Genomic DNA, 18,403 nt, shown 5'->3' on the forward strand with positions numbered 1-18,403 from the left:
GGCAAACAGTGGCTCAGAGGCTGGTGGTTCCATGAGAATGTATGTCAAGTGAGAGGAGAGACCTGTGCACTCAAGTGTGGAATTCTAGGTCTGATTTTTAGCTGAAAAAAAAAGAAATTTTTGTGGGGGCTACAAGATCATGTCTTTAGCCCATGGCTTATATTCACAGGGAACATGAAGATGGCTGTGCTGGGGCTATTCCTCACTATTACTAATTCTAAGATCTTTCCAGGAAAAACAAAAATAAAAAGAACAAGTAAAAAGTTCTTACTTTTAAAAAAGCCTAGTCCACTTTAGAGCTATCATACTGAGAGTCCTGTTACATTTTTTTTTTCTGGGCATAAGGAAATTTTTTTTCCTGTTTATTTCTGGTGTCAGAATTCATTGGGAATAAATGATTCATTCAGTAACCTTAAAATTCAACACTCCATAGTTTTGTACAGAAGTGACACATAAGGAGGTGTAGGAAAGAGATATGCATTTTAATATATTCTTGCAAGAGTTAAATTATGAGAAGTCATTAGCCAGAAAATGTCTTTGCAATGTAATTTCAAAAATGTAAGCTTCTGGGATTGGGTAGATGTTTGAATGGTTGTAGTGTTTGCTCACAAGCCTGAAAACCCCAGTTCATATCCCAAGCACACACACTGAAAACCTGCTGGGTAGGTGATACCACGCAGCTGTATGCCCAGGCCTGGAGGCTAGAGACAGCTGGATCCCGGGAAACAGAGGGCCAGGCAGTGTAGCCAAAATGGCAGAGAGAATGATTCAAAATGGTAAAGCAGAGAAGTAACTAAGGAAGATATCCCTTACATTAATCTCTGGCTACCACACATGTCCTTACAAATGAGTGCACACACACACACACACACACACACACACACACACACACACACACACACACACGCACCCAACACACACAAGAAAATGTGCAAGCTTATGGTTGTAACTATAGCACATGATTGATAAAATTTTTGTATTCATTTTCTCCTATTCCCTCTATAATATTGAAATTTTATTGTGTCTTAGAGCTAACTAGTATAGATCTTAATTTTAATTACTTTGTTCATCATAGAGATTTGTTATAAAATGCCACATTGGGTGATGATAACACTAAATAAGCAAGTGGTCATTTTCCCACTATGAAGTCCTTGAAACAGGCAACTTCAACAGACATAAGGATCAGTGACAACTAGTCTCGCGGTTGTAACTTTTATTCTCTTGTACAAAGTTTACAACTTGACTGGTTTGATTCATCTGAGATTTCTTCAAAGAGAAACATTCAAATTCAGGCTATTTAACTTCCTGTTTTAAGTGGACATAGACACAGACACACACACACACACACACACACACACACACACACACACACACACACACAATCTTACAACTTTGACCAGAAAGAACAACAGGCCCGTTTCACGTAAAAGCTGTGCAATTAACTTAAATTTTTAACTTTAGAAAAAAATTACATCTATCGTCTTCAGATACAATTCTTCCTGCTAAGAGGAATATGAATATGAAAATGAATAAATGTGTGAAAATAAAAATTTTTAAAAAGCAAGCTGTTCTGATTCAAAGAGCATATATCCTATACTATTAATTATAAAATATTTTATAACTGATATTTGAGACATAGACATTATTTTCACTGCATCTGTTTTTATAGTCAAATTTTGGACCATGGTCACACGTAATATATGTGTTTTCCAGATGGGAGCAGAGCCTTTGGCAAATTCAGTCTCTGGATGCTATATCACATCCAGCCAGCGATCTAGCCAGCATCTGGGCTTGCTCTTGCTGGCACATGCTCTTCTTTCTTCAGAGAATCAATACCTTGCCAGTGAGAAGAATGACAACTTCAGTTTATCTTCCTTCTTTTATTTATTCCATGATCAAAACAAAACTGTATAGTGTGCCTGCCCTCCACGATGCTGCACGGCACAGTAAGTTCAGCTGAACTCATCCACAACACTGAAGTTATTGTGCCAAAGTAAACATACTCGACATCATGGGAATTTTGTTCCTATAATGCATATAAACAAATACTGCTCCATCATTAAAGTGCACATTAGGGAATAAAGTATTGTAATTAATCACAAATGTCACTGTTCCATTATCCCCTCACTAGGACATCAGATATTGTTTTTACTGTTAAAGAGAAGTGGTTCTCAACCTTCCTAATGCTGCCACACTTTAATACAGTTCCTCATGTTGTGGTGACCCCAATCATAAAATTATTTCCATTGCTACTTCATAACTGTAATTTTGATACTGTTATGAGTCATAGTGTAAATATCTGTTTTCTGATGGTCTTCAGGGACCCCTGTAAAAAGGGTCATTTGACCCCCTAGGTTGAAAAACACTGATTTAGATCATATTTTTCTGTTTTTAGCTACTTATCAATCAGCGTTTAAAACTAGTGATCAGAGGCACCATAAAACACAAGCCACATCTATAAAAAATGAGTCTCATTCACTCTATCTGGAGTGCCACAGTGAGTCTTGAGGATCTAAGTGTCTCTGAACTTACAAGACCAGGCAAGCTGAATGGACTCCCAGTGCAAAACAGTACATGTGGGCCAGTGAGATGACAGTGGGTGAGAACACTTGCTATGACCCTAAAGACCCGAGTTTAACCCTTAGGATCAAAATGGCCTATCCTTTGACCTCCACACCCATACCATTGTGTTAATGCATCCTCACATGGTTCCTCCACAAAAGCAAGCAAAAAAACAAGCTAACTAAATGTGCTTCCGTGGCTCACATATGTTCCCCATTTTCCTATACTAAAAGTGGGATATCTAATATGCCTATATATTCTTGAAAAGGGAAACTTACTTAATTTAATAAAATTTCTCTTCTGTAGGAAGCTAATCAGATCCAAAGAACCTGGCATCCTGTCCAAGAAACAAATATAATCTTACGTTTTGTGGGTTTTTGTTGTTGTTTTTAGGTTGTATCCAGGTGTGGTCACTCACTCTTGTAATGCCAATATTTCAGAGGCTAAAGAATCTTGCAAATTTTTTTTACCAGCTTGTGTTATGATAGCCTCCTAAAAATTAAATTACAGGTTACATTAACCTTAAGTGATTTTTCATGCATCCTTGTAGATGTAACTAACTGTCTTATTAAATAAGAAACACAGAAGCAATGTAAAGGAGAAAGCCGAGAGGTCAGAGCTCAGATCTAAAATCTCACCCTTCCTCCTGCTGTCCCAGCTCTCGTGAAAAGAGACCTACTTCCTGTCTGTTCGTTTTTTTTATAGTATGTTGTTCTGCCTTCTCATTGGTTGTAAACCCAAACACATGACTGCCTCATCACTGTCTGAATGTACAGCCCCCTAGGTCTTAAAGGCATATGTCTCCAATGCTGGCTATATCCCTGAACACACAGAGATCTATGGGATTAAAGGTGTGTGCCACCACCACCACACTCTTGCTATGGCTCTAATAGCTCTGACCCCCGGACAACTTTATTTATTAACATACAATCAAAATAATATTTCAGTACAATTAGATTACCACCACATTTCCCCTTTTCTATTTTAATAAAAAGGAAAAAAAGCAAAAGGTTATAACTAACAAAGGAAAAACTATATACAAAAGTACAATAACTATATACAATATATACAAGTAATAAATACCTAAACAGGTATTTGACAAATCAGAGAAAATAATTCCATTATCTATCCTATTTTGGTAATTCCAAGATGTATCTAATGTACTTTCTATCCTAATTAATTTTCAACTATAACTAACTAATCTTTAACCATAAACCATAACTAACTAATCTTCAACTCCCTCAGAGACCCAAGAAGGGAATAATATTAGCTAACAAAAATAAAAACAGGAAGTGCATGCAAGCAACTTCCAAAAAATTTGTGAGTTGACAGAAACAGCCAGCTGCCTGGGCAGTTACTTGAGGTTTCTCCGCAGTGTTGGGGCATCATCTTCAGCCTATAGGCTTAGTGTATCTGACAGACTCATTTGTGATGTAGGATGTACACAAGGTCAACAGTTCAACCTCACATTGGGTGAGAGCAGTCCACGTACCAGAAACACCTGAATTCCACTAGTATCCTGTCATGATTCAGGATTTTAAATTCTGGAAATTGTTGACAGTTTTTAAATTCAGCTGTCCATTCTTCTTGGCTGTGTATATATGGCTTCATCTCAGCATCCCCTTCTTCTCCACATCCCTCTATTAAATGCCAGTCTACTTTTGAGAGGCATGAGCTTTCAGCTGCTGTTCCATTGTACAACAGAATCCATCGGCCCTCTGCCTGTTAAGCTGCCTTCGAAGAAAAGGGCACCGTACCTTTTCCGGATGCGAAGGCCACTTCAGGGATGGGGCCATATTGTCCTGGCCTCAGAAGATGCCTTTTGATAAAGCCATAACCACACTTGTTTTGGCAAGAATCAGTAGTCCCTTGTTTCGTGTTCTGTCTGTCCATTTTGTCCTGTTGATTCGAGGATACTTTGTTGTCCAGTGGCTAACTTTTGGCACAATGAAAGTTGACTCCATATGCAGTTTCTTCAATGCCCATATTTTCTCTGAAGTAGATTAGTACTGCCAGGAGCCGACATGTCTCAAAAAAGAAAAATTTTCTAAGTTATTAAAACATTTTAAATGCCATATTCTGTAGATCTCTGAAGGGTTTGAAGATGACCTGTCTAAAACATCTCTGCTCAATTTTTAAAACATATCTAATATGACTACAAGTTCTATTGTAATGTCTAACTACTAACTTTCATTTCTTTATATCCTAATAGTTGGTAATAATAACATTCAAGGATCAGAAATTTGCATTACATTGTTAAATGAATGGTATGAATACAATTAGAAATATACATATAGCATTTTCTAACAATATCAATTTCAAATTTGTATACAATATAAAACAATTCAATCCAATGTAAAGTATTTAAAACTAGTAATTGTCTTTTTCTTTTCTTTCTTTCTTTCTTTCTTTCTTTCTTTCTTTCTTTCTTTCTTTCTTTCTTTCTTTCTTTCTTTCTTTCTTTTTAAACAAGAACCTTAAATCTAATCTCCTTTGCTTAGCCTTTTTCCTAACCCTTGACAATAACTTGTAACCAAACCCCTAAATACTGAAAATTATCCCAGACCCAAAACCCATTAAAAAGACCAAAAAACCACCCGCCCCACACCACCTCTTTGGGAATGTGGGCGTCGTAATCTTAAAATTGCTTGCTGCTGGGTATGGGCGAAGTTTTCTTTATCCTGAAAGAAAAATTTTAGGTTAATTGTCAAATTCTAGGAGAGGTAACTATATCCTTCATTATCCAGTCTGTGTATAATGCCAAAGTTCAGGGTTTATCTCAAGTCCTTATTCAAGTAGTCTTTGAGACTGGATCATCTCAGCAAGTCATCTCAAAATTGCTCTGAGCACCTTGTAGTTCAGAGCTGATCTGTGGATGATGTTTGTCAGCTTAATGATATTATTATTGTCCACGTGGAATTGTTGTTGTTGTGGGGCCCCATCTTCTTTCTGGAGACTTCAGTTGATGTTAGGCCTGGCCGTGATTTCCTGCAGAAAACTGATAAGAGACTCGAACACAAAGACATATATATGCAGCTAATTGAAGCCTTTTTTCTAGAATTAGTTAGTACTCTATATGACCATTCATATCTTAAGAAAGTTTAAAATGTATATATATATATATAAATCTTGTAAATTTTGATATAAAATTTATACTTTGAGAAAAGTTTAAAGAATCAGAATAGAATCAAAGAGTTGAGATTAGTAATAGAATAGTCCCTTAATTAATTTTGCTTTTGTCCTGTACCATAGCAGAAGATGGCTCTTATTCTGGCATGATACAGGGAGTTTACATTTTCCTTTTAACAACATGCTTGATTTTAAAGAAGGAGAGAGCCATTCTCCAACTCCAAAGTCAGCTTTAAATTTTAATTGAACTGGGACTATTAGAAAACCAATAGTGTTAAATCTTTAGAGAAAAGCAGAAACAAACATTTAGGAAGACATAAAAATTTTTTAGATAATATATACCCATACACCGTTTCACTCTGTTTCTTGGATAGATGATTTGTCCCTTTTCTTCAGTTGTCTCATTTGTGCAGTGTTCTTCAAATTCCTTAACCTTCATTCTCCTAAAAGACAAAAACAAAAACCTTTCCCCAAGACTAATTTTGGGGATGTTTCCTTTTGACAAGTTATTATCTGATTAAATGAAAAGGCATGTGTTATTGATACCAGTTAGTTTAAATTGGATGTTCATGCTGGTTGATGAACTATCACCTCCTCTAATTAAGAGGTCTCTCTTGTTCAAATCGAACCTTTATCAATTTTGATGGTACCCACAGCTTATCTTCTCCTGTAGAAACAAAAGCAAAACCTCGTCCCCAATGTAATACATACCCTGGTTTCCATTCTGAGGTCAGCATATCCTTAAAGTATATAGGCTGATTTAATTCTGTAGTTTTTTCTATTATCCAATGTCTCTCTGCAGCTGTTGTTCCTTTCTCATTGGCATTCAGAAAATTCAAAGTTAGAAGAGCATTATGCAGTCTATTTCTGGGGTTTTTGTTACCCATTTCTGTTTATTTAGCATATCCTTTAGAGTTCTGTTTGATCTTTCTATAACTGCTTGACCTGTAGGATTATGTGGTATGCCTGTAATATGCTTTATATTGTAATAAGCAAAAAACTATTTCATTTTAACAGAGACATATGATGGAGCATTGTTAGTTTTGATTTGTGCAGGTATACCCATGATGGCCATAACTTCTAGCAAATGAGTGATTACAGAATCAGCTTTTTCAGAACTCAAAGAAGTTGCCCATTGAAATCCTGAATAAGTATCGATAGTGTGGTGTACATATTTCAGTTTTCCAAATTCTGCAAAGTGAAACACGTCCATCTGCCAGATTTCATTTCTCTGAGTACCCTTTGGGTTACATCCTGCTGGTAATGGCGTCTGATTGTAGAAGGAACAAGTAGGACATTTCTTTACTATTTCTTTGGCTTGTTGCGAGGTTATGGAAAAATCCTTTTTTAAACCTTTACTATTAACGTGATGTTTTTTATGAAATTCTGAGGCCTCCAGCACATTTCCTATCAATAATTTATCAATCTCATCATTGCCTTGTGCTAGAGGGCCTGGCAGACCAGTATGGATCGAATGTGAGTTATATATAAAGGATGATTCCTTTTCCTGATTGTATCTTGTAATTGAATAAATAGTGAAGTTAATTCTGAAGCATCAGGGATAAATTCTGCAGTCTCAATATGTAACACCACTCTTTCAGCATACTGAGAGTCAGTTACTATGTTGAGAGGTTCTGAAAAATCCATTAATACCAACAGAATAGCATACAATTCTGATTTTTGAACTGAATTATACGGACTTTGAACCACTTTACTTAAATTTTCTGATTTGTAACCTGCCTTTCCTTCCTTGTTGGCATCTGTATAAAATGTACTAACTCCAGATATGGGTTTTTGCCATACAATTCGAGGCAAGATCCAATCAGCTCTCTTTATAAGATCAATTCTATTACTTTTGGGATATTTGCTGTTAATTTCTCCCAAAAAATTACTGCAAGCTCTTTGCCAAGGTTCACTTTCTGTCCATAATTTTTCAATGTCCTCATTAGTTGATGGTATGACAATTTCTGCTGGGTCTATGCCTGCTAATTGACGAAGTCTCAGTTTTCCTTTGTAAATCAAGTCAGAGATTATTTTCACATAAGTTTTTAATTTTTTATTTGGTTTATTTGGTAAAAATATCCATTCCAATATAATATCTTCCCTCTGCATTAATATTCCAGTAGGAGAACGCCTAGAAGGCAAAATAACCAAAATGCAATCCAGCTTTGGATCAATACGATCCACGTGTCCTTCATGCACTTTCTTTTCTACCAAGGCCAATTCTTTCTCAGCTTCAGGTGATAATTCTCTTGGACTATTTAAGTCCTTGTCACCTTCTAAGGTTCTGAACAAATTAGTCAGTTCATCATTTTTTACCCCAACAATAGTTCGTAGATGAGAAATGTCTCCAAATAATCTTTGAAAGTCATTAAGAGTCTGTAGTCTATCTCTCCGAATTTGTACCTTTTGGAGTCTAATTTTTTGTAGCTCTATTTTATATCCTAAATAATTAATAGAATCTCCTCTTTGTATCTTTTCAGGAGCAATTTGTAATCCCCAGCAAGGCAAAATTTTCTTTACTTCTTCAAACATTATTTCTAAAGTATCTGCATTTGAGTCAGCTAATAAAATATCGTCCATATAATGATAAATTATAGATTTAGGAAATTTTTTACGTATCACTTCCAATGGCTGTTGTACAAAATATTGGCACAGAGTTGGGCTATTCAACATTCCCTGAGGGAGGACCCTCCATTGAAATCTTTTAACCGGTTGAGAATTATTATAAGTAGGCACTGTAAAAGCAAATCTTTCTTTGTCTTTTTCTTGTAAGGGTATTGAAAAGAAACAGTCTTTTAAATCAATAACTATGAGAGGCCATCCTTTTGGTAACAGAGTAGGTAAAGGCATCCCAGATTGTAGAGAGCTCATTGTTTGAATTATTTTGTTAATTGCTCTAAGGTCTGTTACCATTCTCCATTTTCCAGATTTCTTTTTAATAACAAATACAGGAGAATTCCAAGGGCTGGTTGATTCTTCAATATGCTGAGCATTTAATTGTTCTTCTAACAGCTCTTCTAAAGCCTGGAGTTTCTCTGTTGTTAAAGGCCATTGGTGGACACATACAGGCTTGTCTGTTAACCATTTTAAAGGTAGAGCTGTTGGTGTCTTTGGAAGATCATCAGTTATTGTGCCCTGTTCTTGTATAATATGGATGGCTGTTGACCACTCATTAGAACAATATCTTCTAATATTTCTCTCAGTAACATGTGCTAGTTTATGATTTGTTTCTGAGATTGGAGGGATGTTAATCTGAGTATTCCATTGTTGCAACAAGTCTCAACCCCATAGGTTCATAGTTATGTTAGCCACATATGGTTTTAATTTTTCTCTCTGTCCTTCTGGACCTATACATTTGAGCCATCTTGAACTCTGTTTCACCTGAGATAATGTCCAATTCCTAACAGTTGAACGTTTACCTCCTGAAGAGGCCAAGTTGGATGCCAAAATTCTGGTGCAATTATGGTAACGTCCACACCTGTGTCTACCAGACCAGACAACAAAACACCATTTATTTTTATTGTTAATTTTGGTCTTTGTTCATTAATAGAAGTTTGCCAAAAAATTTTCTTTATGTTTTCTCCTGAATTTTCTATTCTCTCTTTTTCCTCATCCTGACCAGCATGATTTATTCCAATAGGCATTTGGTTATTTAATCGCTCTCCAGAGCAGGCATTTCCTCTATGGCTGCAGGAAAGGTTTGAACTGGATTTGCACTGGGGCCTGCCTGAGGCCCCTCTGGGAGTTTCCCGAAGACTGAGGCAAAGGATTACCCTGTCTGTCCTTTGTTGATTTACATTCGTTGGTCCAGTGTTTTCCCTTACCACACCTTCTGCATACTCCAGAAGGAAGGGGCATTCTGTTGCCATTGTTCCTTGAAGAAACATTGTTTCTGGGAATGACCTGTCTACAGTCCCTTTTCAAATGTCCTTGCTTTCCACATCCAAAACATCTAACACTCCTCAAACCTTTTGAAATTACTTCTCCTACCCATGTGTCCTCATGCTCATCAGCTTCAACATTAATTGTTTCTCTAATCCAATCTTCCATAGGTGCAGATATTGCCCTTAATGGCCTGATTATTCTTTTGCATGCTGCATTCGCATTCTCAAAGGCCAAAGATTCAATTATTGCCTTACCAGCTTCTGAATCCGAGACCATTCTCTTTACTGCTGAAGCCAGTCTTTGTAAAAAAATCTGTAAAAGACTCTTTTGGGCCTTGCATCACCTTTGTAAATGACTCAGATTTTTTTCCTGGTTCCTCAACTCTGTCCCATGCATTCAAGGCTGCTGTTCGAAATAAAATTAGGGTTTGGACATCATATAAACATTGTGTTTGTGCTGAAGCATATTGGCCTTCGCCAATAAGCTGATCCTGGCAAACTTGTATTCCTTTATCCCTCCATTGTTTTTCTATGTTTTTAGCCTCCTCCTTAAACCAAGTCAGAAATTGAAGTCTCTGGCTGGGTTCCAGAACACCTTGTGCAAGGTCCCGCCAGTCCTGTGGTACTATCCTATTATATGTTGACCAAGAGTTTAACATTTGCTTTACATATGGGGAATGCATGCCATAAGATACTATTGCCTCCTTAAACCTTTTTAAATCCAACATTTCAATTGGAGCCCAATTATTTTGTGTAGCCATTTGATCAGGCATCTGCTGTACGGTTACAGAATAAATTAAGGGTGACTGTGTGAAAACAGGCTTTCTTTCTGCAACCTTATGATCCCGACTTGAAACAACTTCACTGTTAATTTCTTCTGTCTGAATTTTTACAGGTTTAACAAGTTCTTCTAAAGCTGTTATCCTGGCACTTAAATTGACTATCTTTTTAAATATTAAAATGTGGATTAGTATAGTGATAAGGTGCATAATTCCACCAATACTAATATTATATAGTTCTTCCATTATCAGACTGCCTAAAATTTCAAACAAAAACCAATTTTCTTCCAATGTACACATAAAACCCACTTGTTTTTTAATGTGGAAAAAATTCTCTTTTAGATAGTTTCCTTTAAAACATCTGATATGTTATGACTTACCAAATCTGCGTAGAACAGTAGAAATCCGAGGGGATTTTCAAAGCAGCCACCTAGTGTCCTAGGTGTAAATCCAGAGAGAGAGAGAGAGAGAGAGAGAGAGGAAAGAGAGAACACACAAGAAAGCGTAGCCGGCTAAAGCTGAAATCCAGCCACGTGTTCCCTCTTGTGCCGAGTCAAGGCTTGGGTCTGGCTTCCTTAAGCTCCGACCACGTGCGTTGGCTTTACAGGCAGGGCCCTGTTCGGCAGGGCAGGTCTGAATTGTTTGTAGCACCGGCTTTAAGCAAGCAGGATTTAAGCAAGCAGCTCAGTTAGTCCGGCCTGAGGCCAAGGACTAGGGGGCCGCCGCTCGGACTAGGAAGCCGGTGCTCGGACTAGGACGCCAGCTGCCCGGTCTGCTGCCCTTGTGGGAAAGCGGGCCTGCCGCCAAGCCAAGAGGTTTTTAATGGATTCTTGTCACGTTGGGCGCCAGATGTAGATGTAACTAACCGTCTTATTAAATAAGAAACACAGAAACAATGTAAAGGAGAAAGCCGAGAGGTCAGAGCTCAGAGCTAAAATCTCACCCTTCCTCCTGCTGTCCCAGCTTCGCGAAAAGAGACCTACTTCCTGTCTGTTCGTTTTTTTTTTTTTTTTTTTTTTTTTTTTCTTTTTTTTTTTTTTTGGTTTTTCGAGACAGGGTTTCTCTGTGTAGCTTTGCGCCTTTCCTGGAACTCACTTGGTAGCCCAGGCTGGCCTCGAACTCACAAAGATCCGCCTGGCTCTGCCTCCCGAGTGCTGGGATTAAAGGCGTGCGCCACCACCGCCCGGCTTCGTTTTTTTTTATAGTATGTTGTTCTGCCTTCTCATTGGTTGTAAACCCAAACACGTGACTGCCTCATCACTGTCTGAATGTACAGCCCCCTAGGTCTTAAAGGTATATGTCTCCAATGCTGGCTATATCCCTGAACACACAGAGATCTTATGGGATTAAAGGCGTGTGCCACCACCGCCACACTCTTGCTATGGCTCTAATAGCTCTGTCCCCTGGACAACTTTATTTATTAACATACAATCAAAATAATATTTCAGTACAATTAGATTACCACCACACATCCTATGTAAAGTGGGAAGATAAGTCTGGCACAGTCCATCTGCCTATTCCCACTGGCTAACTCAGGCTGAAAGCAGTGTATCCTCAGTGTTCTTAGGCTAAGAACATGAGGTGAAAGCAAATAATTCAGATGTTTTATCTGTTCACATTGTAATAGCCGTTGTAGATTACAACTAGGATATTTTGCTGTACCCAGTAAGTCATAAAATTGGAAAATGGACATTGACATGTTTTACAAAGGAATTTCTATTTCCATTTAATTACTTGTTTTCATTGCATCCATTACTTAAAGATAGGGATAGGAAAATGAGGATGCAAATGACTGGAAGCTAAAAACAGTTGATATTTTTGTCATAATTAGCAAGAAAGAAAATACTGAACTTTCTCCATGACCATCTGGTGTCTGTTTTGAATTAGAGTTGACTTTGCCAATTAATCATCCAGAGTTTCCTACACCTGGGGCGCCTCCTCCTAAACAGTAGTAGGGTTGTTAGCTGTGTCAAGAGACTCTGATAATGTTGAAATCATTTATTGAGTCATCCTCTTTAAGGCTACCAAAGACTTTTCCCACTATGTGTTCTGATATGGTTGCCAAATCTTGACCATCCATGGGGCTTTTGTCTTACATTCTGATTCTTGACTTTCATCCCCAAGCTTTCCTGCAGCTGCTAGAAATCCCAAATGAAGTCTTGTCCATCTTAAAAGACAAATGTACCATGAAGTGCATCTGACTCACTTTCACATATAGGGGACAATGGTCCAATACCTGTGCCATGTGACTTGGATGAGGTGTCCCATCTGTGATGCCATGTTGTAAACTATGGATTGGATTTCTCAGCAGGTATAAATGTGCAGGTTTCTTCTACAATGAGCTACTGTTTCTCATCTGGACTCACAGTCAGATTAAATGTCTTATAAAGTGACTTCTTAAGCAAAAAAAGTAAATTTTGTACATAAAGCATGCTTTGGTGGATTTCTCTTCATGTCCATCATGGATGTCCCTTTAATGAAACTCTGAAAAATAATTTCTACTGTTTCTTTCACCAGATAGCAAAATATTCATTCACAATACTTGTTTTAAAAAATGCACAGAACTTTTAAAAAGGTCAAAATTGGCCAAATCAATTACAGTTAAGAAATGTGTGGTATATATATTTTGGAATTTCATGTAGTTATTATAGTTATTACAAATATTTTAAAGTTAATTTTCACACAAGTGAAAGAATTTCCATGTTCAAGAATTTTAAATCATTCTCTAGGGTGTTCTTTTAATTCTACTACTACCTGTTACACTAAGTTTCACCCATTCTTTTACTTAGTAGTGTTGGTGGGGCACAGCAGAGACGACAGGAAGGCATTCATTTGAATTTATTTCTTTCCACATTTACTTAGACCAGTGGTTCTCAACCTGTGGGTCGTGATCCTTGGCAGGGGGGGGATGTCACATATTAGATATCCTGCACATCAGTTATTTACATTATTATTCATAATAGTAGCTAGTGGTGATGTAGCAACAAAGTAATTTTATGGTTGGGGGTCACCACAACATGAGGAACTGCATTAAAGGGTTGCAGCGTTAGGAAAGTTGAGAATCACTGACCTAGGCAAACTCATCACCTATGTTTTTAATGTTCCTTTTAGAATTTTACTTAGATTTTAAAAAATTGTAGTGTGTGAATATTTGCTCCCATGTATATATATGTGCCTGTCTTAGGGTTTTATTGCTGTGAAGAGACACCATGACTACAGCAACTGTTATAAAGGAAAACATTTTATTAGGGCTGGCTTACAGTTTAGAGGTTTAGTCCACTGTCATGTCAGGAAGCATGGCAGCACAAAGGCAGACATGGTGCTGGAGAAGGAGCTGAAAGTGTATATATCTTTATCTGCAGGCAACAGAAAATGAACTGACTTGAGCATCTGAGATCTCAAAGCCCACCCCTTAGTGACACACTTCTTCCAACAAAGCCATACCTACTCCAACAAGGACACACTTCTTAATAGTACCACTACCTATGGACCATGTTTTCAAGCACATGCTTGTATGGGGGCCATTCCTAGTCAAACCACCATAGCCACATGAATGCCTGGTGCTTGCAGAGGTCAGATGAGGGCACAGGTGTAGATGAATTGCTAAATGGTCTTATTAAATGAGAAACACAGAGCCAGATATAGGGGTGAAAACCTGAGAGATCAGGGAAATAGGGAAAGCCACAGATAATCTCACCTCACCAATTTCACAGCTCCCAAAGGGCAAGCTACTTCCTGTCTACCCACACCTGTATGTCTTGCGGTTCTGCCATCTGATATGCTCTCTCTGTCCAGCTCTGTCACTTCCTGTCTGTCTGTACAGACCTCCAGACCTCCATGGTTAACTAGTGTTGGAATTTCAGGCATGTGCTACCATGCCTGGCTCTGTTCCCAGTGTGGCCTTGAACTCATAGAGATCCGGACAGATCCCTGCCTGCCAAGTGATAAGATTAAAGGTGTGTATTACCATTGTCTTTTATATAGCGGCTGGCTTTTTCCTCTGATCTCCAGGCAAATTTTATTGGGAGACACAGTATATTGGGGGACACAATACATCACCTCATGTCTCCTGTCCCACTGAACACCAGGAGCCATCAGCCCACCACCTGTTCAGCTGCCTTAGAAGGAGGGCACTGTACCTTTTCCAGATTGCAAAGCCACTTCAGTGATGGTGTCATATTTTCCTGTCCTCAGAGGACTCCTGTTGCCAAAGCTGCAACCACACTTGTCTTGGCAAAGATCGGCAGTCCTTTTTCTTTTCTTTTTTTTTTTTCCTGCTTGTCCATTTTGGACAGCATACTGTCAGCAGTCGATTTGAGAGCACTTTCTTGCCCAGTGGCTAACTTTTGACACAGTGAAAGTTAACTCCATGTGGAGGTTTTTCAATGCCCATATCTTCTCTGAAGTAGATTGGTGCTGCCAGTTGCAGACATGTCTCATAGTCATTAAAAAACGAAAAAAAAAACTATGTTATTAAAACATCTTAAATGCCATATTCTATAGATCTCTGAAGGGTCTGAAGATGACCTGTCTATTTAAAATATGTCTCTGCCTGACCTTGAAAACAAACCTAATATGACTACTAACTTTCATTTCTTTATATCCTAATAGTTGGTAATAATAACATTCAAGGATTGGAAAATTGCATTACATTGTTAAATGAACTGTATAGGTACAATACCTTGAACAAGATTAGAAGTATACGTACATACAGTATTTTCTAACAAAATCAATCTCAAATTTGTATCAATATACATAATTTGTATACAATATATAAAAATCCAATCCAATGTAAAAATATTTAAAACTAGTAGTTTCTTTATAAAAGTAGATTCAATAATCTACCTTTTAATTTTATCTTATCTATATAAATTAATCTCAAATTTGTAGCAAATTATATACATAATTTGTATATGATATATAAAACTCCAATCCAATGTAAAGTATTTAAAAGTAATAGTTGTCTTTTAAAAGTATGCTCAATAATCTACCTTTTATCTATATCATATCCATATTGTTCTCTTTTCTTTTCAGAGTAGATTCAGTAATCTACCTCTTATTTATATCCTCTTTTTTTTAAAACAAGAACCTTAAATCTAACCTCCTTTGTTTAGCCTTTTTCCTAACCATTAACAATAACAACTTGTAACCAACCATCCTAAACAATGACAATTATCCAAAACCCACTGAAAGACCAAAAACCACCCACCCCACCTCTTGGAAATGTGGGTGTCATGTTTTTAAAATTAATTCCTGATGTTTGGAGGTGAAGACACCTTTAGGGGATCCTGAAAAGAAAAAATTTGTGTTAATTGTCAAGTCCTGGCAGAGAAAGCTGTATCATTTGTTGTTCAGCCACTGTATAATTCAAAAGTGCAAGGCTTGTTTCAAGTCCTCACTCAAGTTGTCTGTGAGGCTGGATCATCTCAGCTAGCCATCTCAAAATTGTCCTGAGCAGTTTGTAATCCAAAGCTGATCTTTCGGCGATGTTTGTCAGCTTAGTGGTATTATTATTGTCCATGTGGAATCGTCATTGTGGGGCCCTATCATCTTTTTGGAGACTTCAAATTTGCTGTTAGGCATAGTTGTGATTCCTTGCAGAAAACTGATAGAGACTCAAACACAAAAACATGTATAAGCAGCTAAAAGAAGCCCTTTTTCTAGAATTAGTACTGTATATGACCATTAATATCATAACAAAAGTTAAAATATATATATTAATCTTATAAATTTTGATATAAAATTCATACCTTAAGAAAGGTTTAAAGAATCATGTATTGTGTCTCCCAATATACTGTATCTCTCAATAAAATTTGCCTAGAGATCAGAGGAAAAAGCCAGCCACTATATAAAAGACAATGGTTCACATGCCTTTAATTCTATCACTTGGTAGGCAGGGATCTGTCTGGACCTCTATGAGTTCAAGGCCACACTGGGAACAGAGCTAGGCATGGTAACACATGCCTTAAATTCCAACACTAGTTAGCCATGGAGGTCTGTACAGACAGGCAGGAAGTGACAGAGGTGGACAGGAAGAAAAAGTGATGTAGCTGGAGAGAGAGAGCAAATCAGATGGCAGAACAGCAAGGCATATAGGCATGTGTAGACAGGAAGTAGCTTGCCCTTTGGAAGCTGCAGAGTTGGTGAGGTGAGGTTAGCTGTGGTTTTCCCTATTTCTCTGATCTCTCAGGTTTTCACCCCTATATCTGGCTCCATGCTTTTTATTTAATCAGACCATTTAGAAATTCATCAACACACACAGGATCATCCTGGAATTAAGGATGGTTATGAGCTACCATTTTTGTGCCAGGGAGTGAACCTGGGTCTTTTGCAAGAGCAGCAAGTGCTCTTAACTGCTTTGCCGTCACTCCAGCCCTGTAAGCACTATTCTTAGAAATGAATGAATTCTTCTATAAAAGTAACACAGAAAAGACCCAGTAAGAAAATTAAAGGCCATTCTAAATCCAATTGAAAGGCAGCCAAAGAAAACTCGAGTTCACAGAGCAAGAACTATGAAAAGTCCTTGCATGAGGTAGAGGCTCCATTTCACTCACATAAGAGAAATGCCAAGTGAAACTACCCTGATATAATAGCTCTTGATGGTAAACATATAGACGCTCACCTGTGGAATATTATATCTTTACCTAGACTGGAGGAAATGTTGACATGGAAAGGAATATGTGACTTTTAACGTATTCTTTCAAACTTTAACCTGTGAATTTATTATCTGTTTTAAAACAAATACATTTTAAATTCTTGAATAGAAGTTCAGATATATTATTTTGTTTGGTGAATATTTTTCCTCTCTCTCTTTCACACAAACACACAAACCCTCACAAACAGACATATAACATGGACACACACACACACACACACACACACACACACACACACATACACACACAGAATACATACAGAAGCAAGAAAGGGAGGCAGCGAGGGAGGGAGGAAGTGGGGTTATAAAGGAGTGAGTCTGGGAAAGATAAGTCAAAATAATTTTCTTTTTAATTTGACAAGGCCAGGAAAAATTCAGAAATACACTTTAAAGTATAAATTATATACAAGTGCTTCTTTAACTTTGTAATAAATAATTACTTAAGTCATGTGAATTTGTTTAAAAATAAACTGTAATGAGTTGTTTTAACAGTAGTAAAATTTCTTTTTTATAACATATCATAGTAAACTATAAAATAATGACTTTACACTGCACTTAATGCAAGCAATCATAAAAATTACAGATTGTCGCACAGAGACTTTACCCAGCATTGTCTCCTTCATCTTTTGGTCTCTTTTCTTATTGACATTGCTTTATTAGAAATCTCAGTGCTAACTTACCCTATTAGTGAGCTCTTGAATTGAGTCTAGAGTCCTCTCCAAGGCTTTGCTATTTCTGAATTCCTTACTTCATATACCTCTAAGCAGCATGATTTCACCACAGAGTGGATACACCAGATAATGTTCCATACTGCTTGCATCTGGTCTTGGGTCCTTGGGGATGTCTACAGCTGCCATGACAGCTGAAGAGCAGTGTGGAGGGAGTATTAGATACAGGAATTCCATTTTTTATCTCAAAGAACGTTACAGATATTATTTCACTGAATCCTGTCATTGACTGTTGCTGTGAGATGTCGGAGCTAACTTTTAACTTTTCCTTCTGGAAATACTAACTGTATTTTCTTCCAGGATAATTCAGTAAGTCCTTCTTGATTGTTGAAATGTACAAAACCCATGTGGCTCAATTTGTCTGAACATTTCTTTCTACATTAATTCTTCCTGGGACACAATTCCATTTGGGTTCTAATTCTTTCATGATTACTTGATTACTTTTATTTACTGTGCTTTTAGTTTCTTGTTTGTATGCATGGCTTCCCTCAGTGCCTCTTGCCTAGCTTCTGCTCTCCATCACTCTCCTCTGGAATTTGTAGGGCATGTTCCTTTTCCTTTCCAGCTTTGAGAAGCCTAATGTTGGTGTCTGATCTCTCTATTGTCAGATCTTTCAGGTCCTACACGTGATCATCAATTTTAAATATTTTAAAATATATGGTG

Source organism: Peromyscus leucopus, chromosome 15 (genome assembly GCF_004664715.2).
Source record: "Peromyscus leucopus breed LL Stock chromosome 15, UCI_PerLeu_2.1, whole genome shotgun sequence".
Lineage (NCBI taxonomy): Eukaryota > Metazoa > Chordata > Mammalia > Rodentia > Cricetidae > Peromyscus > Peromyscus leucopus.